General features: G+C 44.2%; 1 long non-coding RNA gene across 1 annotated transcript; it reads left to right on the top strand.

Moving 5' to 3' along the window:
- Positions 1–686: 686 nt before the first annotated feature.
- On the top strand, positions 687–26691 carry LOC309855094. Its single transcript, XR_014306615.1, has 6 exons — positions 687–845; positions 1689–1814; positions 8911–8978; positions 13634–13703; positions 15413–15490; positions 26126–26691. It is a non-coding gene; the product is annotated as an uncharacterized lncRNA (long non-coding RNA).

The following is a 26691-nucleotide window of genomic DNA, read 5'->3' as shown; positions in this document are numbered from 1 at the left end:
ATCATACATGATGAAAAGCAACAAAATGTTGCATCGTTACCTCCAAAATGGGATTATATGGCTTTAACTTAAATACTTACTCTTTGGGGAACTTTACGAATTTTCTTTAATGTGCATGCTTTATTTTTAAATCAGAACAGCAATGATACTGATAGTTTTATAAAGATTTCCAGATCTTCGGTTGTCATTTCTAGCTCTTTCCCCCCCAACCATTTCTTCCTGCCTCTGTCTTGTAAATTTAGCAGGCATTCGATCATCCCAGTAATTTTGCTCAGGACCCAAAGGCCACCATCCCCAGTCCTGGAGGGCAGCAGCATTGTCATGCCTTCACAAACCCAAAACAAATGGGACTTAAGGGCAATGACTCAACAATTCACACCATCTGCAGAAATGGGTCCCCATTTCCCACCATGTGCTCTCCTTTTTTGGACCCTGAGACTCTGTAGGTGAAAACCACAGCACGGTCTTCCAGATGATCGTGCGGGAAAACTAGAAACTATAGACGTCCAGTAGTGGGTTGGAGAGGGTTACATAAATGACCGCCAGTAAGGAAGCAGCCGTTAGGAATCCTGTTGTGGAAAATGGTGAACAGCAAGGAAGGGGGTTCTCCGTGCTCGTGGCTTCATGATGCTTATGCACTCGACCCCCTATCTGTCTACATCTCCTCCCTCACAGAGTGGTGGGCCTGCTCGCCATTCCTGGAGCAAGCCAGGTGTGCTGTGGACTCTGAGTTTTGCACTGGCCATTCCTTCTGCATGGTTTGCTCTTCCCTCCTTGCCTTCTCCGGAAACCACCTCGCTTGAGAGACATCCCATCCAAGATGTCACCTTTCCCGGAGCATAGAGGTACCCATCATATCCCGCTTCCTACCTTTCTGTTTTCTCTCTACTGTTCAATATAGAACAGGGAACATAGTTTAGTTATTTGTCTGTCTGATATCCACCAACCCCCACCCCACGTAGAAGGCAAGATGCTTGAGGACAAGGGTTTTTGCTGTTGTTGCACACCCGGGACCCAGAGCAGCCCCAGCAGCTCTGGAAGGCGGAGTGATGGACAAATGAGCAACTTTACTTTCTTTCATTGTGAATCTTTGTTTCTTTTTTTTTTTTTTTTTTTTAAGATTTTATTTATTTATTTGACAGAGAGAAATCACAAGTAGATGGAGAGGCAGGCAGAGAGAGAGAGAGAGAGGGAAGCAGGCTCCCTGCCGAGCAGAGAGCCCGATGCGGGACTCGATCCCAGGACTCTGAGATCATGACCTGAGCCGAAGGCAGCGGCTTAACCCACTGAGCCACCCAGGCGCCCAGTGAATCTTTGTTTCTTTAATCTCTTATGATGAACAAACACAACTCCCATAGTAAAGCGCCTGGTGAGCTGTTCTCAAGATGCTGCAGTAAGATCATCGTAGGCGGTTACTTCGGCCAGAGAGGCATAGGAAAATCCTTAGAGAAGTTTGTCTTCGTGTCTCCCCTGAGCTCCAAGGGAGGTAGGTTTGGGGTTCACAGGCACCCACCACCCTGCAGGGACGAGTCATGAGATCCCTGTAGCCCGGCAAGTGCTGTCCCTTCTGACACCCTTGACCCAGAAGCTCGGGGGAGCATGGTCAAGGGGACCATGAGTGGACCAAAAAGATGAAGTGTGACACCCTCCTGTGATGATGATGATGATGGTGCTGCTGCTGCTGATAGGTCTTGCCAGATCCTCCAGAATGCACTGAGACTCCGAGTTTGCAGAAACAGACACCAAGGCTGCAGAGGAGATGCTCGCCATAAGGGCCTCTGAACCACAACCGGCCTTGACACCACGCCCAGGAGGTAGGTAGGGAAGGAGTGGTGTGAGCCCAGCCCTAGAAATGATCCCTGAGCTGAGGAAAGACTCCAGGGTAGTGGGGTGGAAGCCCATGCAGCAGGCCGAGCAGGACCCCTGGCGGTGAGCAAATGGTGCACCAACCTGGGTGAACTAGTGCTCAAATCACTAAGTCATCCTCTCCTTACCTGCATTTGGAAATCCAAGTTCGAACCAAGTAGCCTCCCTCTGGGGCTCATGTGTAATCCGGGAAGGGGTTGCAGGTCTCAAGAGGGAAGACATTAGACCTGCTGTCCGTACAAGTATAAGGTGTGGTTAATTTAAGAAGACAAATTTTAATGAAAATATAATTAAATACATTTAATAAAGTTTAATTACATAAAAATCTTAATAAAAATGAAAAGAGGAGGGATGTATTTTACTCCTATCTGGGGACTAAAGTACTCCCCAGATAGGGGAGTTACTCGTTCTGTCCATACATTTTAAATTAATTAATGACCTAGGAGGTAAATACATAATATACAAGTATTATATGCAGTAGATAAATAAATGAATAGGTGAGTAGACAAACAAGTAAATAAATACATTGTTTCAAAAGAGAGGGAGAAAGAAACAGGCCATTGAGTCTCAGCAGGATATGCACACAGGCTCTTGATTAATGCGAGCTCAGCTTCGTGGAATGTTATGCCCGAGTTCCCATCATGAAGAAGAGGTCTGCATCCAGCTTGTACCAAGGAGACAAACCTCTCTTTCAAAGCTGCTGCATCTGTCAGCATCCTTAACCCTCCCTGGGTGGAGGTTTACTATCCACTTAGTTATTCTTTTAGTCATTCTGCTATTAGGAGGGCACGAAACATTTCATTTTTATGTTGCCTCCTCATATCTTCTAGTTGGAAAACAGTTACAGAACAAGAGCATAAGATCCCGGGACCCACCACCCGTTTGTTCCATCTCCTGCGGTGTTCATGGGAGGCCACCATTTCTGAATGTGGCTGTGTTGAATGCCTTAATGATAACTTTGGATCACATTCTCTGCAAAGATTTCAAGTGCAGCCCCAAATCTGTTCAATGAAAGCACTGAGTTGATATTTATGGCCTACTTAACAAAGCCAACACAGGGTTAGGTATAAATGCTTATGCAGAAACAGAGTTGAAATGGGGCACGTTGGGAGAAAATGGTGCAAGGGGAAAGGATGTATTAGTCATGGTTCTCCAGAGACATAGACCCAAGAGAAGATGATGAATAGGTAGATAGATAGGACGGGTGTATGTATGGATGGATGGATAGTTAGTTAGTTAGTTAGTTCTTAGAAAGAATTGGCTCATGTGCTTAGGGAGGCTGACAAGTCCCAAGATCTGCATTTGGCACTCTGGAGATCTAGGAGACCTGAAGGTATATGATCTAGTCCAAAAGCTGGCAGGCTTAGGACACAAGAAGAGCCAATGTTTCAATTCAACTGTGAAACCAGGAAGCAACTGATGTCCCAGCTAGCTCAAAGGCAGTCAGGCTGGAGGAGTTCCCTCTTACTCAGGATGGATCAGTGTTTTTCTTATATTCAGGCCTTCAACTGATTAGGTGAGGCCCACCCACATTCCGCAGTAAAGCAACATGCTTCACACAGTCTACTGATTTAAATGTTAACCTCACCCAAAAACACCCTCAAAGACATACCCAGAATGATGTTTGACCAGATATCTGGGAAGTCTGTGGCCAAGTCAAGTTGACACATAAAATTAACCATCACAAGGCATTTAGCAGAATTACATAGGGAATGGGGTGACATCCATTAACTGGATTCATGGGAAAAATTATGTTCAGTTTAGTACCCAATTGTGAAATTATTCTTCCCTTCAACTGAATGAATGTTAATTAGCCATAAATGCAAGGCACATGAAAGGATGGTCAACATCATTAGTCATCATCCCTTAGAGTGGCTAAAGTTAAGAGGACTGACCACACTAGGAGCTGGTGAGGACACCAAGGAACTGAGGCTCATGGATATACAAAATGGGGTAACCACTCTTGAAAACAGCTTGGCAATTCCTGTAAGCATTCACTTATTTTATGATTCAGCAATTCCACTCCTATTTCCACAAAAGTAAACGAAACCATATGTCCACAAAAAGTCTTGTAAAAGAATGTTAATTGCAGCTTTGTTCATAGAGTTAAAAACTGGAAACAACCCAAATGTTCATCAATACAAGAATGGATAAATAAACCACAGAATATTCATGCGATGGAACACTGCTGAGCAATAAAAAGGAAGGAGCTTCTAATCCACGCAACAACAAAGATAAATATGACAGATATAAGTAAGACTGAACCAAAGAAGTTCAAGAATATACGAAACTAGGGGCACCTGGATGGCTCAGTGGGTTGGGCCTCTGCCTTCCGTTCAGATCATGATCCCAGGGTCCTGGGATGGATGTCGGGCTCTCTGCTCAGCAGGGAACCTGCTTCCCCTCCCCCTCTGCCTGCCTCTCTGCCTAGTTGTGATCTCTCTGTCAAATAAATAAATAAAATCTTTTTTAAAAAAAAAGAATATACGAAACTAATCTATAAAGATAGAAGGCAGATTGACAGTGGCCTTTGAAGGGGAGGGAAGATAACCAGAAATAGGTATCAGGGATCTTTCTGGAGTGCTGACAATGGTCCGTATCTTGATAGGGGATTGGATGGTATAGCCATAAACATTAGCTAAACTCATTTACTCTTAAAAACTGTGCATTTTACTTTATAATTAGGAGAGTAATTAAGCATCTTACCAGTACAAGTTTGCAAAAGTGCAAGTCCCAAGACTGGTATGAGACCAACCTTTAGAGGTGAGTGAAACAAAAACCTCCAGATTTTCTTTGGCAAAGACAGTAGGTACTTTGCCGAATAAATTGGAGGGAAGCCAGGTCTCTGGGAATACAACAGTCAAAATCCTTGTCATTAAAGTAAGAACTTTGCTGAATCCGAGACTGAGAATAAAGGTCCAGAAACAAAGAACCCCCTAGCACTATATCCTGGTACAGGTCAGGAAGTCCAAGGACAGTGGCAGAAGTACAAACAGAATCAGGATCAGTAAAACATATTGGACACAAGGAGAGCGAGCTCCAAGCCAACGAGAGTGAACGGTATTCCTTGAGCCGTATCAGACTAATTGTTCTGGTAATCCTTCTGACTTCCTTTCATGATTGTTGTAAATATTTGACTTGAGCTAATTCTACAGCAAACTATCGGGTTCCCATTCCATCGGTGGATTCGTTCTTTCTCAGCTAATTTCAGTGTTGTCTTCATGAAGTCTTGAGTGGAACAGAAATTAATAGCTAACAGTCACTGAGGATTTAATAGGTACCAAGCACTGTGCTAAGCACTCCACATGCATTAATTCTCTCAATCTTGCCCCACCCATGAAGCAGATACCGACTACAGAATCCCTGTCTTACCAATGAAGAATCTGAGGTTCAATGGGGTAAAAACTTTCCTAAAGTTAATGAGATAGCAAAGGAGAGGCAAGATTCAAACCCAAGCCCTTGGACCTCAGAGACCACTAACAACTGGGATCTATTGTCTCCTTCCAGAAATGTTTCAAAATGCATGGGTGCTACCCAACCATCGTAGAATCTAGGAGACTCCTGGAATCCTTTACACTACATAAGAATGTCCGAGAAGCCCACAGAAAGGAGCTGTGACCAGCCAGGGCCAAGAAAGCTATCCATACTACCCAACGGCCCGTTCATGCATTCATCATTCACAATATTTATGAGCTTACTGTGGGTTAGGCATTGCTTGCCACTGGAAAAAAAAAAAAAGAACTGAGTGCCAAAAGCTATTCTACTACATTTGGTAACACCCCACTCTAAAGTAAAGTACATTCATAGACGACAAAGCAGAAAACTGCAACCTGATGGCCAATACCCCTTTAAGAAGTCTAGAAACTCCAATGTGGAGTCTGTGTAGCATCCACTAGGAATCTGTAAAGCGGCAGCCACAGGCAATCTGTTATGAGGCTGAATAACTTATACCTGCTCAAGAGGCTGTCTCTGCTTCCTGAACAGTTTTATCAGGCCCTATGATTATTTTGTAATGTAGAAATTGATCATTAATCAATGTTGCCTGAGCAACACACTTAGAATAATAAATCAAGACAGGCTCCTCAACAACAAAGCTCTGGGAAATTGCTGGAAATTAGCATTGACTGATTGCTGAGACATTGCTCTCCTGGGCTAAAGGGGGGGGGTGCGGGATGGATGACAACAGGATGCACAAACAGATACTACAGGATGAGCAGAATTGATGAGACGGCACAAGGAATGTAAAATACATGCCCTAAGAATGACAGTGTCACATACTGAAGCAGAAAAAGCCGGCTTGAGCTGAGGCTCTGCCCACATCAGTTGTGTTCATCTCATTGCCCTCTGCAGGCTCAGTTCCCTCACCCTTACAGATGAGCTCATCTTTACAGTGGGGGTGAGATCATGTCTGCAATGCTGAACCCCGGAAGTTAATTGTTAAGCAGAGATGAAATCATCATGTCAAGAGTGAAAGCCCAAAAATGGAGGCATTCCGGTTTGGAGGGGCTCTTCTCTACTCAAAATATTGACCTGATCAAAAACTATGAGCAAGGCGCCTGGGTGGCTGAGTCTGTTTAAGTGTCCGACTCTTGATTTGGGCTCAGGTCATGATCTCAGGGTCATGGGGTCAAGCCCCAGGTTGCTCTCCATGCTGACTGTGGAGCCTGCTGAAGATTCTCTCTCTCCCCCTCTTCCCCCCACTCATGAAGGTATATGCTCTCTCTCTCTAAAAAGAAAACAACAACAACAAAAACTATTAGCTAAGATGTATCAGAATACCAGGTTCCTTAATGGTAGTTGGACCTGATCTCTATGCTTACTTCCAACATTTCTGTCTCTTCTTGCCTTTGCTTAAGCAGAACAGTTAAAAAAAAAAAAAAAAAAGAAAGAAAGAAAGAAAGAAAAGAAAAGAAAATAGAATAAGAGGGGTACCTGGGTGGCTCAATGGGTTAAAGCCTCTTCCTTCAACTTGGGTCATGATCCTGGGGTCCTGGGATCTAGCCCCACGTCAGGCTCTCTGCTCAGCAGGGAGCCTGCTTCCCTTCCTCTCTCTCTGCCTGCCTCTCTGCCTACTTGTGATCTCTGTCTGTCAAATAAATAAAATCTTTAAAAAAAAAAAAAAAGGAAAGTCTTCACCATTCCCATTAACCAGATAAGCTACTTCCCCACCCACAGTTTTTGCGCGGTCTCTCTTCCCATCTTAACAGAAAACTGCCTTCTTGCTCGCATGGTCAGAGGAGAGAGTGCTCTGCTGTCTCTCTGCTGTCCACCAGCCCTATGGACCCTTATGATCTCATTTAACTTTCATTCCTCTTTACAGGCCCTGTATTGGAATATAATCCCATGGTGGGGGTTAGGACCACAACCTATGAATTTGGAGGGGACACAGTTCAGTCTATAGCGATGCCTAAGATACAGGACTTCAATGCCCAGGGAACCCCCAAACCCCCTCAGGAAAGAGCGCAGCTGGGGTCTTATTTTGCTAATTCAAACCACAATCGTTTTATTGTTCATCATCATCAGTGATGTGTCAGAAACTGTAACATTCATCCATTCAAAATGCAAAGGCATAGGGAAGATCAAGATCTCTGGGGCTAGAGTGAAGGAAGAAGAAGGGGAACATGACAGAAGAGGGTAGAGAGGAGGTGGAGGTAGACTGTGTAGGCCTAGATGAGCTCGGGAGGAACTTCAGTTTGAGGAATGAAAATGCTAGGCCACAGTCCTTGGACATTTGCATTTAGAAAGGAGGAGAGGGGAAGCTATGTTTATTGTATGCCTGTTGTCCTTGTCAGTTCAGGCTGTTGTAACCAAAATCCCATAAACTGAGTAGCTTAAGCAACAAACATGTATTTTTCCAGAGTTCTGGAGACTAGGGAGCCCACTGCGGAGGCTCAGGCATATTTGGCATTCAGTAAGGCCCCACCTCCTGATTCATATATAGCCGTCTTCTTGCTGTGTCCTTACATGATGGGAAAAGGAAAGAAAGCTCTCTGGGGCCTCTTTTATAAGGACATTAATTCCATTTATGAGGGCACCCCTCTCGTGACCTAATCCCAAAGGCCCCACTTCCAGATACTGTCACTCTGAAGGTTAGCATTTCAACATATGGGCTTTTGATGGGGAAACAGGACATAAACATTCTGCTTATAGCACTTATTATAGGTCAGGAACTGTATACTAGGTACTCACCCTATGTTGATCTACATTTAAATATGCATAATATTTGCTGAGTGATAAACATAATCTGCAATTCTAGAAATCAAGACCTATTTTATATTCCAAATCAGCACTAAGGTGCGAGAGGAAGAGGTATGTATTTAAACCTCTCTGACCTTTCCTTGGTTCAAGATGGAATAAATGCATGATTTCACATGGGCAAAATGGAGGTCATATAAACAGCCTATTAAACTCAATCATACACATAATAACCTGTTTTCTATTCCACCTAGGAGGTTAAATATCCAACTTTTAATTTCCAAATGGTCTTATGCAATCATTGCAATTACCATCCTATTCAACTGTAGAGGTAATTTAAACTGTGGGTTGCATGTCCATCACACAACCTATTTGTAATATACGATTCTAGCTTGGATTCCAAGGATAAATATTATCTTCCAAACAAATACAAGTTGAAGGTAATTCACAAATAATAGCTTGCAAAGGAAATAAACTATATGCAGATGGCATGGTTAAGAGGATTAGCTGAAGAAATACTGGAATAAATAAAAGAATTCAGTAAGATGGCTGGATACAAGATAAATATACAGAAATCAATAACTCTTCCACAAATCAATAATGTAAAAAGATCCCAAAATTTTATATACAGGCCTTTACAAAAATAGGTCTGGCTTTTATATAAAAGTAGTACAAAACTGCTGTTTAAATACAAAAAGAATGACTTGTGTGAATATGAACCAAAAAATAATTAGCTTTATTTGTAAATGTGATGTTCAAACACTGGGAGAAGTGTTTTACAGATATCATTTGCCTAAAATGATTTTTGCAGACCTTGTAATGTAGATGTTGTTTTTCCGTGATATACAGATGTGGAAACTAAACCTCAGAGGAGTAATTTTCCCATGATGAGAAAGTCAGCATGAGATCTTCAAAAGGTAAGATCTGGGGTAGGGCGGTAGGGGAGTGTGGTTGGGCTATGGACATTGGGGAGGGTATGTGCTACAGTGAATGTTGTGAAGTGTGTAAATCTGGCGATTCACAGACCTATAGCCCTGGAGCTAATAATACATTATGTTAATAAAAAGATTTTTTCCAAAAGTTAAGATCTGATTGTACAACTGCCCTATTGAAAACCCTTGTCTGACTTTTGTTCTTCAAATGAAAACAAATCCTTGCAAAGTTTTGCTTGAAGGTCACTGCTGCCTCTCCAGGCTTATTTCAAGCTACTTTTCCCTCCAGTACTGTGAATTGGAGATTAACCCAGACTATCCTGACCCATCAAAGATAGGCAGACCCACGTAGTTGAAGTAGAACATTTTCCCAAATTAGTTTTTAGGAGAAATACATTTCAAAGCTTAGCTGGCAAGGGGCGAAAAAATAACCCAAGGTGAAAATAGATTCTTCCCAAACAAAAAGGAAGAGAAGTTATGTGTGTTTTCACGAAGCTGGAAAAAAAAAAAAAAACCTCAACAACAAATAGGGAAGAAAATATGGACCATCCTCTCCTTCTCTTGTGAATATCCATGTAAAAATCTAAACAAAATACCAATAAACAGAGCCCAAAAGCACTCATGTTCCATGACCAAGTGGGGATTCTCTCAGGAATGCAAGGATTCCTGTAAGTTCACTCCCTATTAATATAATACACCATGTTAGTAGAGCAAAAGAGATTATCATCTGGATAGATAATAAAAGACATTGATAGGGTACCTGGGTGGCTCAGCCGGTTAAGCGTCCGACTCTTCATTTCCACTCAGGTTGTGATCTCAGGGTCATGAGATTGAAGCCCATGCCAGGCTCTGTGCTGGGCATAGATCCTGCTTAAGATTCTCTCTCTCCCTCTCCCTTCACTCCTCCCCCTGCTCGTGCTTGCTGTCTCTCTCTCAAATAAATAAATAAATCTTTAAAAATGAAATACAATGGCAAGCTACCCATTGTCAACAGAGCTTAATTTCACAACCAGGTTAATATGGCAAAAGTCAGAGAAAACAGGTGCAAAATCTGGATTTGGAAACCAGCAGGGGAGAACGTAAGCTACCTGAGAATGTGCAGACATTTTGAGGTGGGCTTTGGATTCTGAGGGGGAAACTGAATGGGGGTTCAAGCTGATATACTCTGAATCTTGAGGTGGCCAAGAGAACCCAGCTGATGCTTGAGTAGGATACATAATAAAAGCATTGAAAAAGTCTGATAGCAGAGACACCTGCCAAGGGCCCAGGAACAGTATTAAAGAAGGTCCAGTGCTGTTGGGAGAGGATTCACAGACAGACAGCAAGGCAAAGGCATTCTAGGCTGAGCCAAAAACACGGAGGCCCAAAAGATAGAGCGTTCTAGGGAGTGCCAAGAGAAATGACAGGGGTTACCCCTGCTGGTGCCAAGCAAAAGTGTTTATCTCCAGCCTTCCAGTCCAACTCAGAAGTGGCCCAGAGGGACAGTGGTGAAGAAGAATCCTCCAGGAGTCAGAACTCGGGCAGTACACCCTTGGTCAAGGGAGAATTAGAAGCCTGGAGCTGCACCACCAATATACAGGTAGTTGCCAATCATGGCTGGGTGGGGAGCTTCTTAGAAAGAACAGACCTGTGAGGCTGGTGACAGGGAGACCTGTAGGAAGTATAAAAGGAGGGACACCTTGGAGTAGGCTCAGAGTGATCCTATGAGACATAAATCCTAGGGAGAGAAGGTTCCCAGTACTCTGATGGGCAAGATGGCGTGCTCTCTGGCTGTCCTTCAGCCCTTTCACCCCCACCCCTGTGCTTGCTCAATGGATCAATGTGCAAGCTGACCGGGAGGGAGGCCACCCATGAGTTCAACAAGAGAGAGAGGGGAAGTAGGCTTCCCGCTGGGCAGAGAGCCAATGTGGGGCCCAATCCCAAGACTCTGGGACCATGACCCGAGCCTAAGGCAGAGGTTTAACCCACTGAGCCACCCAGGCACCCCAACCCTCTTGCTATCTTTCAGCCTGAAAGCAGCCATACACTAAACACTTGAATGTATGGGTGTAGCTATATCCCAATAAAACTTCATTTGCAAAAGCAGGCAATGGACAGGATTTGACCCACCCATCTTAAATTATTCTGTACAAGTAACTAGTGTGTTTCTCTTTCTCCTTCCTGGACCCAGATTGACACAGTGGGCATGAGTCTTAAAGCCTATCACATTCCAGTGAAACATTCTGAGAAGGGTTCTGATCCTGTGTCAGAACAATCAGAGGCAATGACATGATTGAGAGAGAGTTCTTACTGCTGTCTAAGAAATGATGTTCTTACCCTCTGGACTCAGAGCTAAAAAATAAGTTTTCATGGAGCTACTAATAATCATTCTAGCCCCAAGAGGGGAGAGGCTACCTGAGAATGAAGTTAATAGAGAGAAAAGTTCATTGGGGGAATATAGAGCCTTATTCGGATGAGATCATTAAACCCCTAGATCCAGCAGTGCCTGAAGCCCATAGCTGAAGTTTTAGAGTCATAGATCTTTTGTCTTAAACATTTTGACTTCAATTTCTGTAACTTGCAGCTCAAGGAATTTTGGCAAATATAGAGGCACAAACAGGAAAACACAACAGGACCAAAATCTCTTAGATTACCATCATTCATTCATTCATTTAACAAACACATGTGAAGTGCCTAAGTTTGTCAAGCACTCTGTAGAGGCAAAATATATAGCCCCAGTCTTCAGCAATTAGTGGATCATTTTAGAAAAATACTGCTAAGACTTCCAACATAATGCATTTTTACAACAAAGGCGATTAATCAAATCTTGATGCTTAACTTAAAAAAAAAAAAAAAGAAGAAGCATTTGAAGGAAAGCTTGCACTCTTAGATACCCTTTCCCAATAATTATTATAAATCTCAGTCTGAACTCATGCATTTAAGAAATCAAAGCTTTCTTTATTTTCTATAACTCCGCTTAATTTCTAGTTTAAGCCTCATTCCTTTTACCTGAAGGTCTTAGGTTCTTCCCCACTCCTACCTCCAAGGTTATGGTAAGGTTCTACTCATTTTTCACTCTGCCAGTTCATCAAGGAGGACAGAGGTCTATGTTCATTGAGCCACATAGAATACACATGAGGCTTACCTTGCTTCAGCCTATTATCCCCTTCAGGTCTGTGGCATACGCTGCTTGTTGCTTTACAAATATCTATCTTCCTTTCTTCCTTTGTAAGAGAACTCCATTATAAATGCTAAACTCCTCAGTCTCCCTTTCAGCTAGACACAACTGTGTGACTAAGTTCTAGCTAGTGAGGTATAAGTATATGTACCATAAATGCTGGAACAGATCTTTCTGAAGGGGTTGCTTTGCCTGGGAGAAGCACTCTTTCAACCTTCCTCCTTCCAAGAAAGCAGATGTGGTGGCTGGTGCCTTGGCAGCCACCTTGGAATATGAGGCAACCTTGAAAAAGGAAATCATAAAGTGAGGATAGAGGAACAAAAAGATAGAAACCCCTGATTGCTTTGTGTCACTGGCACGCCAGCTCTGGACTGCTTGCCTCTGGTCTTCTCTGGGTTTGTTTAGACCACTTTGTGGACTACTTAAGCCACAAGATTAGGACACAATGATCTCTGTCACTCACAGGCATATGCAATTCCTACTTCAAAATCTACTAGTTCTCTGCTGCTCTGCCACTTCAGAAACCTAGGAATCTATACGAGGCCTCTTTCCTAAGTCTGGGGAAAAGGCCCTCTGTGATCAAACGCTTTTCTTATTAATGGGTTCAAGATTTTGAAGTGGGAGAAAGGAAAAGGAGATGAGACTGCCACAAATGCAGCCCCAGGCACACACAGAGCCAACTCACTGCTTAATTGGGGGCGGAGGGAGAGGAACCAGGAGACAAAAAGAAAACAGCACACATCTCAACAGCATGATCCAACAACACACGGTTCCCGAGTAGGTTTTGCAAACTATTCCTCAGCCTTCCACGGAGAGCATTAATATTTCCGTCTTTTCTTTTTTTCTTTTTTTTTACCCTAGCAACAATTTCTGCAAGATAACACTTCTACAAAGAGTTGTAAGTTTCCATCTAATAAACACTGCCAATTCAGAAATTCATAATACATGAAAGCAACCCTGAAGGCCATGAAATCAGATGGATTTGGAGTAATACCATAAGCCTGGTTGCAAAGAAAAATAGTCGTCAAGCTGATCTTTGAAGTAAAGAAAATAATGAAAGCAAGTGAACACGGTCTGAGAAAATTAGAACGGATTATCCTCCCCAAAACGGGATGATTAAATATGCGAACACAAGCAGAATTCGGCTCTCTGCTCCCGGGGCCCCTGTGCACCGTGATCTGGATACTTTGTTTTAGGAAACCTGTGTTTGTTGGGGACTGTTTTAAATGATTAAGGAGCAGAGATGTGTAGGGGAACAAACAAAGAGACTCGAGTTCCATATTTTATTGTGAATCAGGTCTGATTCACAAGTCACGCTGAGCTTCGAATCCAAGCAGGGAACAGGAAGAGAGAGTGTGCAAATAGCATAAATCATGAATAGGGGAGGGCTTCAGGTGATGAATTCTTCAGGAGTTTCGAAAACCTCGCAACACTTTCACAGATCGCCCTCGGTGGTTGTGTGTTTTTTTGTTTCTCTTCCTAGGGTCAAAGTCATCTCAGATGAGGACCGGGAGTTACCCCTTCACCAGTGGCTCCAGAAAACAACCTGTAATGTAAGTGATTTGTTTTTAAGTAACTAACAATGCCTTGGTAATTTCTTACCTGGGGCCTCCGTGAATGCCAGGTCCCTGTGATACTCACATAAAGATTTACTTTACCATTTGCGGTTCACGTTCAATCAGTGAGTGGACCTGTTCAGCAAGACTCTATTGTGCATTCCCTTTGGTGCCTTAATTCTGAAATCAGTAGTTAACCAACTGCAGCTTTTGCCTTGAGCTCATTTCAGTTTTATAGCAGCTCAATTTAAAAAAAAAAAAAAAGTAGGAAAGGAAGAATAAAGTTTGAATCAGTAATATGGAAACCTTCTCAAGAAGAAACTATATATTAATAAGATATTAGTATTTCCAGGGGAACATACAGAGCTCACACTGGTTCATCTGCCCATCTCGTCTTTTTCAATAACTGTTTCAGCTCAGTCTAGAGTAGGAATTCACTATTAGCATCTTTCTGATGAGGACACTAAGACCAAGACAGTCACCTAAAGCCACAAAGCCCCCTCAGATGAGATGGACTGGGGCCACAAATCAGTCTCTGCCCGGTGGCAAGCACTGTGCCCTTTTTACTCACCTAGGGTATCAGGTGCCTCTGAATTTTCTCCTTGTGCCTGGGTCGGTGGTACTCAAAAGAGGGGAGAGAGGAAGGGATACAGGGAGGGAGGAAGGAAAAGTCATTTCAGAGCCTGATTTCATTTCTACACTTCAGAAAGAGAAGTGGAGATCTGATAGCTCTCTGATTAATTAAATATTAATTTAGGTAAACCGCTCCAAAGGGCCTTGGCTGAATACCGTGGTTCTCAAAATGTGGTCCCCGAATGTAAGACACCACCATTGTCACAGGAGAACTTGCTAAAATGCAGACTCTGGCTTCTGCCCAGAGCTACTGAATCTGAAACTCTGGAAGTCACGAGAGTCCTCACAAGCTTACCTGGTAATTCTTTTTTTTTTTTTTTTTTTTAAGATTTTATTTATTTATTTGACAGACAGAGATCACACACAAGTAGGCAGAGAGGCAGGCAGAGAGAGAGGAGGGGAAGCAGGCTCCCCACTGAACAGAGAGTCTGATGAGGGGCTCGAACCGAGGACCCTGGGATCATAACCTGAGCCGAAGGCAGAGGCTTTAGCCCACTGAGCCACCCAGGCGCCCCCTACCTGGTAATTCTAATGCATGCGTCTGAGAACCAGACTTGGAGCAGCTTAGGATAAATCTGGCCCTGCTCCATAAGCTGTCTGAACTTGAACACGTCCTTGAACCCCTCTGAGGCTTAATTTCTTGAGGGGTTAGAATAAGGAGAATGAGTACTCTTCAAGATGGCCAGGACACGAGAGATGAGAGACTGTCACAGACCAGAGGAGTCAGGGGCACAGCATGGCAGCAAGCAGTGTGGTACCATGAATGGGATCCTGGGTTAAGGGGAGGACAGCTGGAGACTGAGCGGTAGAGGGTGGGGACGAGGCTTTGGGAGGTGAGAAGATCACAAAGGGGAAGCCGCTGTGAATGGGATTAGCCTGATAAAAGAGATCCCAGAGAGTGGCCTCATCCCTTCCAACCAGTAAGGACACAGGGACACCATCCTTGAGCCAAGAGGAAGGCTCTCACCAGACACCAAATCTGCCAGCCCCTCGATCTTGCCTTCCAACCTCCTGAACTGTGAGAAAGAAATCTTTGTGGTTTAAACCCCCTAATTACGGCATTTTTATTACAGCAGACCGAATGGACCAAGACAAGGCCAGGTGCAGCTCGTCCAATAGAGTCTGGATTTGGTGAGCGGTACCCTAACAAGGTCAGCTGCTTCCTTTTTGAACCGTGCACCCCAGTGAGATAAGACACTGACAAGGGGGAAAACTAGGGGATCCTAGAATCTGTGTACTCTCTTTGCAGCTTTTCTCCAAATCTGAAACTGTTCTCAAATTTAAAGTTTATTGAGAAAATACAACATCACCTAACTCTCAGATGTTGTGTGATGTGTGAAGATAGTACCTAAGTGAAGGGCTCTGTGGGCAGCCGACACTTGGGGAAGAGCTGGGGTTGAACCAGCTTCACCCTGGTCTGGGTAAACCTCCTCTCTCTCCCATCGGTGCTTTTTTTTTTTTTTTAAAGATTTTATTTATTCATTTGATAGAGATCACATGTAGGCAGAGAGAGAGAGGAGGAAGCAGGCTCCCAGCTAAGCAGAGAGCCCATTGCGGGGCTCGATCCCAAGGACCCTGGGATCATGACCTGAGCCAAATACAGAGGCTTTAACCCGCTGAGCCACCCAGGCAGCCCCCATTGGTGCTTTTTAAGGGACATCGCTATGGGGAACGGAGTAGGGGAGGTAGGTTTTCCTCTCATCCTGAACCCCCTCCACCCTCCTCCCCCTCCCACCAACTCCCCTCCCAGGAATAGAGCAGCACCAGCCTTCCCGCAGCACCGGGGCGACTTTTTAGTAGATTTATTGTCAATAGCCCAGTCAGTAACAGCTGTTTGCATTCCTTATCCTCCATTGCCTCTTGAATGTCAAGTCTCTTAGCTGAAAGAGCATCCTTCATTTGGCTCTGCTTGTTTTAAGAATTATTTTTGCACGGCGGTGTTATCGGCTCAGCCACCCATTCTAAGCTTCCAGGCCTCCTGTGCCGGACATGGATACAAAAGAAATGGCAGATTAATTCCAGATATCACTTTGTGCAAGCCAATTAATTTCAGACGCATTTGTCCATAATCGCTGTGCCAGTGGAGGCTCGGTGTTTCCCTTCCCGCTGCCCTCTGGCCTTGTTTTGTGGATATGCAGCAGTCACACTGGAATTGGTCTCCTGGCACATCCCCTTCCTGCTGTGCTGGAGGAGGTGTTATCCCCAGCATCACCCTAAAGCCACATTTTTTTCCCCTTTACAACTGTGTTTCATAGAGCTGACCTTTGTTCCTCATTTGTCATCTTTCCTAGTTGGACTAGTTGAATAAATTCAACACCCACAAGGTGCACTTTTGTCACAGAAAGGTGACAGCTAAAAGCACCATCACAGTGAAAAAGCAGTGGGGGCGGGGTGGGGGGGGAGGGAGAGAGCAGCCCTGAGGGCATTTGCTTCCCCATCAGAATAAGAACAATGAGGCACCTCCAAGAACCCCGCTTGGAGCTTGTTGCATGAAGTCCACAATATTACCTGATTTTTTTTTTTTTAATTCTGCAGTTTGGTTTGGTTTGGTTTTTAATACATAGATCTGTTCTGACTGTGCTACTCTAAGCAAAAATGCATACCCAGTGCAAATACTGATTTATCACTGGGCCACATGAAACAGGATCTCTTCCCACACATCCCTCCCTCCCCTATCTTGGCCCCACCGCTGGGCTCTCTCTAAAGGGAAGGAACACATGCCAAAGCATAGCCAAGGATTTCAGTGTGGAATGGCCCAGCATCTGGGCACTGATGTGTCTATCTACCCAGCAGGAAGTTTCCAGCAAAGATCAGCAGAGAGTGACATTTCTGAACTAAGGATTTAGACTCAGGGTGGTATTGGCTCTCCCATCTATGATGAAAAAGGAAGGGGTTTCCAAAGCTAAGTGTTTTTGTCCTCTCAGACCTTTCGGCCAGAAACTCAGCTTCCTTGCTGCTGGGATGAATCTCTCCTGTTTCCCCAACAAACAGCCAAGCTCTGAGCAGCATCTACAACCACGGCCACGCGTTCTGAGCCGTATTGGAGCCATTGGCCCAAGTCCTCCTCGTGTAGCCACTCCTTGCAACTCTGAAAGGTAGAGAGTCCTGTTGTTGCCATTCTACAGACGGGGACGTTGAAGCCCAGAGAGGCTGAGCATGCGTCCTGGAAACACACAGCTGGGGATGATGGATGCAGGATTCAAGCTCAAACAGCCTACACATGTCTGTCCTCAGCAAGCCCCCCTGTCCTGAGCCGTCAATTTGAGAGTCTCAAGTTGCGGGGGAAGCTGAGGTGAGGGCAGGGAAGGTCAGTCCCCCAGCACCCGGGAAAGAAAACACATCTGTTTCTACACAAAGCAAGTATAGACAAGGAAGCAAAATGCCGGCTCAAAAAGAAATCTTTTCTTAAGAGAAAAAAAAAAAATTGCAACAAAAAACAACTTTTTTTGTTTGTTTGATCAATAGATCAAGAGGGAAATTAAAGCTCTACCAGGAAAGCAGGCTGGCCACAGGGATTACAGGCAACAGATATATTTTTTTTTCTTTCTTTTCTTTAGTATCAAACAAATTAATAGATAAATAACGATGGGAAATTGCACAAAAATGTCACAAGAGAAGGAGCAATATTGCGTCTTCGCAGGTCTTTGTGCTGTTCTCTGGGCCAGGAATACCTTTCTTTCCTTGTCATTTAATCAGCTCGCCCTCACCCTGAAGACCCACCTTAGACACGGCCTGCTTATGGTTTGCCCCAACTCTCTTCCCTGCGCTTCCTAAAGACGCCGATTTTATCCTGCGCTGTACCCCCCGTCATGCATCATAGAGCAGGGACTGCAAATGCAAATTGCAGACTCAGAACCCAAGTTGCAACCTGGAAGCTTACTCCGGCATGACCGAGCGCGAGTGAACAACGCGGATGAGGCCCAGGACAAGAGGGGGTGGTGGAGAGCGGGGAGCAGGACGCAGAGTGCCCTCCTAAAGGGAGGAAGGAGCCACCACTCCGTGACCACTAAGCCTCCCCATAAGCGTGTCCTATTCCTGGTTATTGACAAATACGCTGAGTTGTGTCACGAGAAGCTAGTTGTGATGGTGACTTTTGTGCGTCCTCTTGATTCCACTACGGGATGCCCAGAGAGTGGGTAAAACATTGTTTCTGGGCATGTCCCTTAGGGTGTTTCTGGAAGAGATTAGCATTTGAATCGCGGACTTAGTAAAGAAGATCAGCCTGGCCAGTGCGCTGGGCATTTTCCAAGCCACTGAGGCCCTAAGTAGGACAAAATGGTAGAGGGAGGGTGGATTTGCTCTCTCTGCTGGACCTGGGACTTCCAGATCTCCTGCCCCGGACACTGGCTCTCCCGGCTCTGGGGCCGTCCAGACTCAGGCTGGAATTTAGCGCCATTGGCTTACCTGGTTCTTAGGCCTTTGAGTTTGGACTAGAACTACACCACCAGCTATTGGGTACCTCCAGCTTGCAGACAGCAGAATGTGGGACCCATCAGCCTCCGTAATCCCATGAGCCAGTCCCTCCTATCAACCTCTCTCTATATATTTGCATATATACCCTGTTGGTCCTGTTTCTCTGGCGATCCATGACAAAGACACCAGTAATCCAGATTCTTGTGGTGGGAAAAAAAAAACCCTCAGTTTTTATATATTGGCACTTAACTTTTTTGATGTTTTAAATACTATGAAGCCAACCAATAACCTCTCTCTACTGGTTACTTGTTTCTGTGCTTGCCTCGAAAACTAAATATTAAGCCCTTTACTGGTTCAGCAGGAGTCAAGAAGACAGACATGTTGAAATCATGATGTTGCTCTTCGCCAGGCTGAGTGACCTTCAGTCCATTACTTAACGTCTCTGTGCCTCCATGTCCTTATCCTTCATAAATTTGGAGACATAATAAGCCTATCTCCTAGAGTTTTAAGAAGTCCTCTAGCTAATATGAGTCAAGTACTTAGAATGTTGCTTTGCACAGGGTATGGGCTCATTAAGCATTACTTACAACCATCATCGTATCTTTATATTCTCAGTACCTAGCATGAAACTTGGCACGTAACTGTTGTATATTCGATGTTTATGAGGCTAATTCATATTAATACTCCTAGGATGGGCTAAAAATAAAATAGCGACATATTCAAGCAAATAGGAAATTTCAAGTCTGATACATGTCTTCCAACCTCTTCAAGCTCTCCCAGATAGATTGGCTCTGGGGTCAGATGTCTTTCCAGATCCTGAAAGAGGAACGCATTTGCTAAACGAAGTTATCTCTAGAACTTGAACCTGTTACAGCTCTCTCAACCTACAGGCTGATGATGAAAGAGAACTAACTAGCAAGGTGTCTTACTAATCTACTCACCCTCCCAGACTCCTTTGCAACCAGAAGTGACTACGTGGTACCATTCTGACCAGTGAGAGACGAATGGACATCCCTGGGGAAGCTTCACCTTCCCCAGGCAAAAATTCTCAAAGAGAAAGGCATTTTTGCTCTCACACTTTATCCTCCCTTCTTTCTGCCTGGAATGTAGAAATCACACCCGGAAGTGCAGCAGCCCTCCCAACACCATGAAGACAAAAGCCACACACAAAAGTTTGCAGAGCAAGAAAATAGAAGGAGTCTGGTTTGGGATCACTTACTTGAGCAGCTGCAGGATCGTGCTTGTTCTGAATTTGTTCCATTGGGATTAATGCCACGGGAACAATGTGAGCACAGTGCAAATGTCACTTTTGCTTGTATGTAAATTTCATCCACGAGAAACACCATCTAAACGCAGAAGACTGCACCTGCTTGAACTGAGCCATGCATCTGCCCCACTCTCATCTCCACAAGCAGCCTTATTGAGCTATGTAGTTGGCAAACAATATCATGTAAGGTTAAGGTGAACAACAGGTTGATTTGATATGCTTATACATCACAAAATGGCTACCACCAGAGTCTTACCTAACACTTCCATCATAGAACGTAATTACAATTTCTCTTCTTTTCAGAACATTTAAGGTCTACTTTCTTAGCAACGTTCAGGTGCAGAATCCAGTATTTATTAACTGTAATCCCCATGCTGTACATTAGATCTTCAGAGCTTAGTCATCTTATAACTGGATTTCCGACCAACCTCTCCCCTAGTTCCCCCAGCCCTCCCCCAGCCTCTGATAACCAATAGTCTACTCTGTTTGTAGTATGTCTATCTAAATTTAAAGAGATATAATATATCTAATAAATATATAAATACATCAAAATATCTGGATCCCATTTTCTTTATCCATTCATCCATCAATGGACATGTAGGTTGTTTCCATGTCTTGGCTATTAGAATAATGCCCCAGTGAACGTGGGGGTGCAGATACTCCTTTGAGATCCAGTTTTTGTTTTCTTTGGATATATATCCCCAAATGGGATTGTTGGATCATATGGTGGTTCTTTTTCTAATTTTTTGAGGAAACGTCACAGTTTCTTATAGTGGCTGCACCAATTTACATTCCACCAATGGCACACTGGGTTCCTTTCTCCACATCCTCACCAACACCTGTTCTATGTTTTTATTTATTATTATAATTATTATCCTAGCAAGTGTGAAGTTGTATTTAATTGTTTTGATTTGCATTTCCCTATTGACTAACAATACCAAGCATGTTTTCATGTGCTTTTTTTTTTTTTTTTTTTTTTCCCATTTGGATATCTTCTCTAGAGAAATGTCCTATTCAAGTTTTTTGCCTGTTTTTAAAATCTGAGTTCTTTGGGGAAACACCATGACTGATGATGTCATCTGAGCCCTAGATGTGTGACTTTCCAGTTATGGGAGTCAACAATTTCCCTTCTCTGTTTGAGTCATGCTCCATGTGTCTCTGTCACTCATATCCAAAAGTTCCTGACAGATAGGCTGAGTCCAGGACAATAAGCTTGGATTCAGATCTACTACTTACATCACCAAATAGCAACTCATAAAATATTTGGGCTTACAGTTGTGTTTATTTCTACTAGAATTTCCCCCCTTTTTATTTATTTATTATTAACATATAATGTATTATTTGCTTCAGGGGTACAGGTCTGTGAATCATCAGGCTTACACATTTCACAGCACTCACCATAGCCCATTCCCTCTCCAATGTCCATAACCCAGCAATCCTATCCCTACCCCCCTACCTCCCAGCAACCCTCAGTTTGTTTCGTGAGATTAAGAGTCTTTTATGCTTTGTCTCCTTCCGTATCCTATTTGTTTCATTTTTTCCCTTCCTAATTCCCATGATCCCCCACCCTGCCTCTCAAATTCCTCATATCAGAGAGATCATATTATAATTGTCTTTCTCTGATTGATTTATTTCACTTACCATAATACCCTCTAGTTCCATCCATGTCATTGCAAATGGCAAGATTTCATTTCTTTTGATGGCTGCATAGTATTCCATTGTATATATATATACCACCTCTTCTTTATCCATTCATCTGTTGATAGACATCTAGGTTCTTTCCATAGTTTGGCTATTGTGAACATTGCTGCTATAAACATTCAGGTGCACATGTCTTGCTGGATTCTCTCTCTCCTTTGTTGGCTTTAAGGAAGCTAACATATCTTGGGAAGCTCCATGTTGAAAGGACTGACATATGGCCCCTCGGAACTGAGAACAAGAACCTAAAACCCTTAATCCCATAACAGAGACCTGGGTTCTTCCAGCAACCATGCGTGCTTGGAAACAGATCATTCCCCGGTCCAGCCTCAGATGAAATCATAGCCCCACCTGATACTTTGACTGCAGCCTCACTGAAGACCCAGTTGCGCTGTCCAGGCTCCTGGACACAGAGAAACTGTGAGGTGATAAATGTGAGTTGTTTTAAGTTCCTAAGCTCATGGAAATATGGCTATGCAACAAAAGATAACTAATGCATTAACTATTAATGTCCTTCTTATTAATACATAAATACTAAGTAATAATCCATTAAGTATTAGTGTGCATTAAATAGCAGGAAGATTATGGAAGAGATGGTCTGGATAAGAAAGAAGAGAAAAGTGATTTGTAGTTGGTTCCTAATCATTCCAGAACAGTGATCAGTCATGCAGACAAAACCACAAAAAGTTTCGTTTCTCCAGTTTCTGGGGATGGTTTGCCTCCTTTCTGCTTTTTCCAAACAAACAGGGCTTTTGACTGTCAAAGAGAAGTTTCATGCAAATGAGACATCCCACTGGAAAGAATGGATAGTCTCAGGTTGGAGACCAAAGAAGAAATCTTAGTGGATCTTAACCAAGGTGCTTACAAAACAGATATTTCAAGGCTTAATTTATAATAAAACACCCAGCTGAGACTTGATAAAGTGCATCTCTAGAGAAAGGAAAGAGAGGGAGAGTCCCAGTCTCCCAGCTGCTGTAGGACCATATGCAAAGCCATAAGTGAGGCGATTAATGACTCCTCGCCACCATAAATACATTTTTTTTTCTCTCCGATGAGTCCTGGGGGACAGGAATCTGGTTATAATTGGATGTGTTGCAATATTGCTTTTCATTTACAATTACAGTACCGAGAAAATTAAAAGGAATAGCATACGGAAAAGGAATAGCACACCAGCACTGGAGTGTGCTGGTGATGGAAAACTGTGCTCATCGATACGCCAGCAACGGCAGCTCTTCCTACCCACTGTCCCTCTCCACTATTTGGTACCTGCTCAGCGGAAAAATGGGTGCCCTGGGACAAGGCAGGCATAGGAAATGGGAACGATCATCCTTCCTTCTGCTGACATTCAAGACATGTTTTGCCCCCCTCGAACAGATTAGCACATAATCATCCCAGCTCAGGACCCCAGAGAAAAATAAAACTCTCACGTCTCCTCCCGCATCCCTGCCACCTTCCTTCTCAGTTTTTCCACGATGGAGGACACGGCTATTCTCTCCAGAACTTTGTTTTCCATGACATCCTCTCTGAATGCATTTACTAATCGGAGAGCGGATATTAAAGGAAAACATATCTGGAGAATTCAGTGCACTTGGTGCCCAGTGCCTTACAGGTGCTAACTGGGGTGTTTCTTTCACACCTTCATTTTGCATTCATACTGCTCCTCCCCTCTAGCCAACCCCAGCCTCGCTCTTGTTCTCACTGAAATGCTTCTGAACAGGTCCCCGACCCTCATCCAGCGGTTGAGTGTCAACCGTGTCAAGTGTCAAAGTGTCAAGTGTGGTCCCTGCACCAGCAGCATCAGCATGACCTGAGAACACGTTAGAAATGCCAACACTCAGGCTCCAGCCCAGAGCTCCTGAATCTGACACATCAAAGGTGAGGACCAGCCATCTGAGTTATAACAAGCCCCCCGGGGGTATCCAGAGGCAGGCTGCAACCTGATGAAGCACCGTTCTAATCCCTTTTCATAATCCCTTTTCATGCCTGTTGGATCATCTACATCAATATCCTTTACTCCGAACTCTGGGTTCACCAGAATTATTTTTGGAAAGCCAGAAGGCCATTTGCTAGACCTTAGAAATCTATTCGAGAAATTTCTCTTGCTCGCGCGGTTGCAGGAGAACTTCACTTGAACATCAGATAGGACTTTTTGTTTGAATTACCCTTTAGCTCCACTCTGTGGATCTTTTGTGTTTTGTTCATACCTGCTTCCAGAAGCTTGCTGGTCAAGGTTTTAACAACTGGCTCCCTGGGACAAATACGCTTCAGTGTGTAGCATTTTGCCAATTTCTATGGTGTAAGACTCCCACGGCGGCCCATGTCAGGCTCCCAACATGACATCAGCAGAAGCAGAGTTGGGGAAAGATATATACAACGGGTTCTCACAAGCCTGCCCCTGCTGGTTCCAGACACCCACTTGCCAGCTGTCCAAACTAGAGCCAACATTTCTTGGGGTAGAAAAATCTGTCTTCCGTCTCTTTGGCATTGCCTCTCTTTGCTTGGGCAAAGGGGAATGTTTATTCCTGAACACGTAGGAAGGTAAGACCTTTGACTCTCTCCTCCATGATTCTGTGTTCTTTCTGTTCATGCCAGCCCCAAGGGGAAGAGGCCTTGCTGACTGAAGGTGACATCTGGAGACAGTCAGTGGGGCACATTTTATGAGCCAGCTGGGTACTGGGATAAAGGCAGGAACCAGCTAAACCATTCCTCATCTTCCTCTATGCCCAGAAATGGTGGGTCTCCTTCCCGCCACTCCCTGTTTCTCTCTCCATGTCATGGTTCAAGAAGAAAACGCTGCCCTTGGCTCCTCCTCCAGGGGCTGCTATGGTCTGTGGCCCCAGGGTGGCTCACACACTCAGCCATTCCCAGCTCTAGGCAGTATGGTCCAGGAAGCCCTCTTGGACTTCCCCACACAAGCACACACACAAGCAAGATAAGTCTAGTTCTGTGGGGATGGGGGAAGGAAGGCGCCACGCACCGGGCCCACCATGAGTGCAGCCTGCCCATCACTTCCCTCTTGGCCTCATCCTCGTGGGGACGGGAGGCATTCTTGGCCATGAACCCTGAAGCCCTAACCCTTGGCTCATTGCCCAGAAAGCACCAGGCACTTAGCTCATTATGGAGTAAGAAGAGCCTAAGTTTGGCATCAACAGTCTTGAGGTCAAATCCCACTTTGCCACTATGGGTCAAGGGTTCTCGAACACCACTCGACCTCTGCATCTCAGTTCCCTCGTCTAGAAAATGATAATAGTAAGAGCTATGTCTCCCAGAAGGGTTCAAATTGAATGAGATGCTGTGCATAAGGCAGCCAGCTTGATTCCTGGTAGATAGTAAGCGCCCCATCAGTGAGACTGGATATAAGTCTTGTTTCATGGTGTTTTGGGCCAAAGGCTCAGCCCCTAGAGACCGGGCCAGTCTCCACGGCCGACCACATCCCAAGGACAGCAGCCCATGCAGGGGAAGCTGGGCCCTACAGTGGCCAGTCCAGTCCCCTGTGGTAGCTGATGTGTGGCTCCCTCCACCACAAGCCAGGCCCCATGTTGGTTTCCATGCTGGGCATGGCACCTGCTTTAGATTCTCTCTCTTTCTCACCCTCTGCCCACCCACCCCCACCACTCCTGTTCTCTCTCTTCCTCAAAAAAAAAAAAAAAAGACAGCCTTCCAAAAAGCGGGGATGGGGGACCAGGAGCATAGCAGCCACCTAAAGTGTGAGGGGCCTAATATCCCAACCTTTTTCTGGTAACTGAAATAAAGATAGATTCTGATCCTTCCACTTAGCAAGCACACTAGTCCTCCGGGGTTCATGTTAAAATGCAGATTCTGATACAGGAAGGCTGGGGCAGGGCCTGAGATTCTGCATTCCCCCAAGCCCCCGGGTGAAATCAATGCTGCAGGTCCCTTGAGGCACACTTTTAATAGTACAGTATTGGACAGTAATGAGCCTGGAGGTGGAGAAGGCAGGGAAAACTGGCCTTCTGGGGATAAAGCCCCAATCCATTGACTTTCGAAACAAATGAGGTTCTCTAACATCTCATTGTGAGAGAAGCGTTTAGGAAATTATAAAAGGCTTGCCTCCTTAATATAAAAACTTCAGGAAGATAAAGCTCAGCTTAGCGGGGCTTTTATAACTCTGTCTTTTAAAAATGTGATATGCAAATGCCATCCCTCTCTTCTTGGACTGCAGTGTTTCACGACTATGACACAATCCGGTCATAAATTATGGTTATTGTGATTTTGAATTTAATTTAGAATTTTCTTTTATGTTATAATCATGCTTAGAAGGAAAGGCAAAATCGATATATCATGCTCTTGTGTTTTATTGGTTAGGGTTTAAATACATTTGTTCATTTGACTACTCACTGATTGCATTTTTAAGTATAATGTATTTTAATGCTACTTTTCTCTACAGCACACAAAATGCTTTAAGGCCATAAAACTCTGTGATAAATAGTAACTGCTCTCAGAAACCAATGCATCAGCGATTCCTTTGAAGAATGTCTTCAAAATGACTCTTCAAAGATGCTGTAATGTGGTTGTATCTACATGACATCAAAAACATCGGAAGCAAAACTGTTTTGTCTACACTGAGCCAAGTCTTGAGATATTTACATACATTTGAAGACATAGAGGAAAAAGAATCCTGGCAAGGAGCTGATTTTCGCTTCACATCCTGTTCACAGCAAGCGAAGAAGGAGCCCATACCAAATGATGCTTTATTAATTAAAGTAAAAACTCACATCTGACTTAACAAGCATTTACTGGGCAACCCCATTAACCTAAAGCCAGTGGATTCCCACACCAGCCAGAAGCCTTCCAATCGCAGAGAGGCTGGAACGAAAGCCCTATGAGGTCCCGTCGGCAAAGGAACGGCAGCACAGGGCGGGAGTTAGAGCATCCAAAAGCCACCAAGCATCCAGACATCCCGATAAAATTACAGTCCGCTTCAGTCTCATTAGTGGCAGCCACTGACGGCAT

The sequence above is a fragment of the Mustela nivalis genome (genome assembly GCF_964662115.1).
Source record: "Mustela nivalis genome assembly, chromosome: 19".
Lineage (NCBI taxonomy): Eukaryota > Metazoa > Chordata > Mammalia > Carnivora > Mustelidae > Mustela > Mustela nivalis.
The sequence above is the reverse complement of the archived record's forward strand: the minus strand, read 5'-3'. Positions and strand labels throughout refer to the sequence as shown.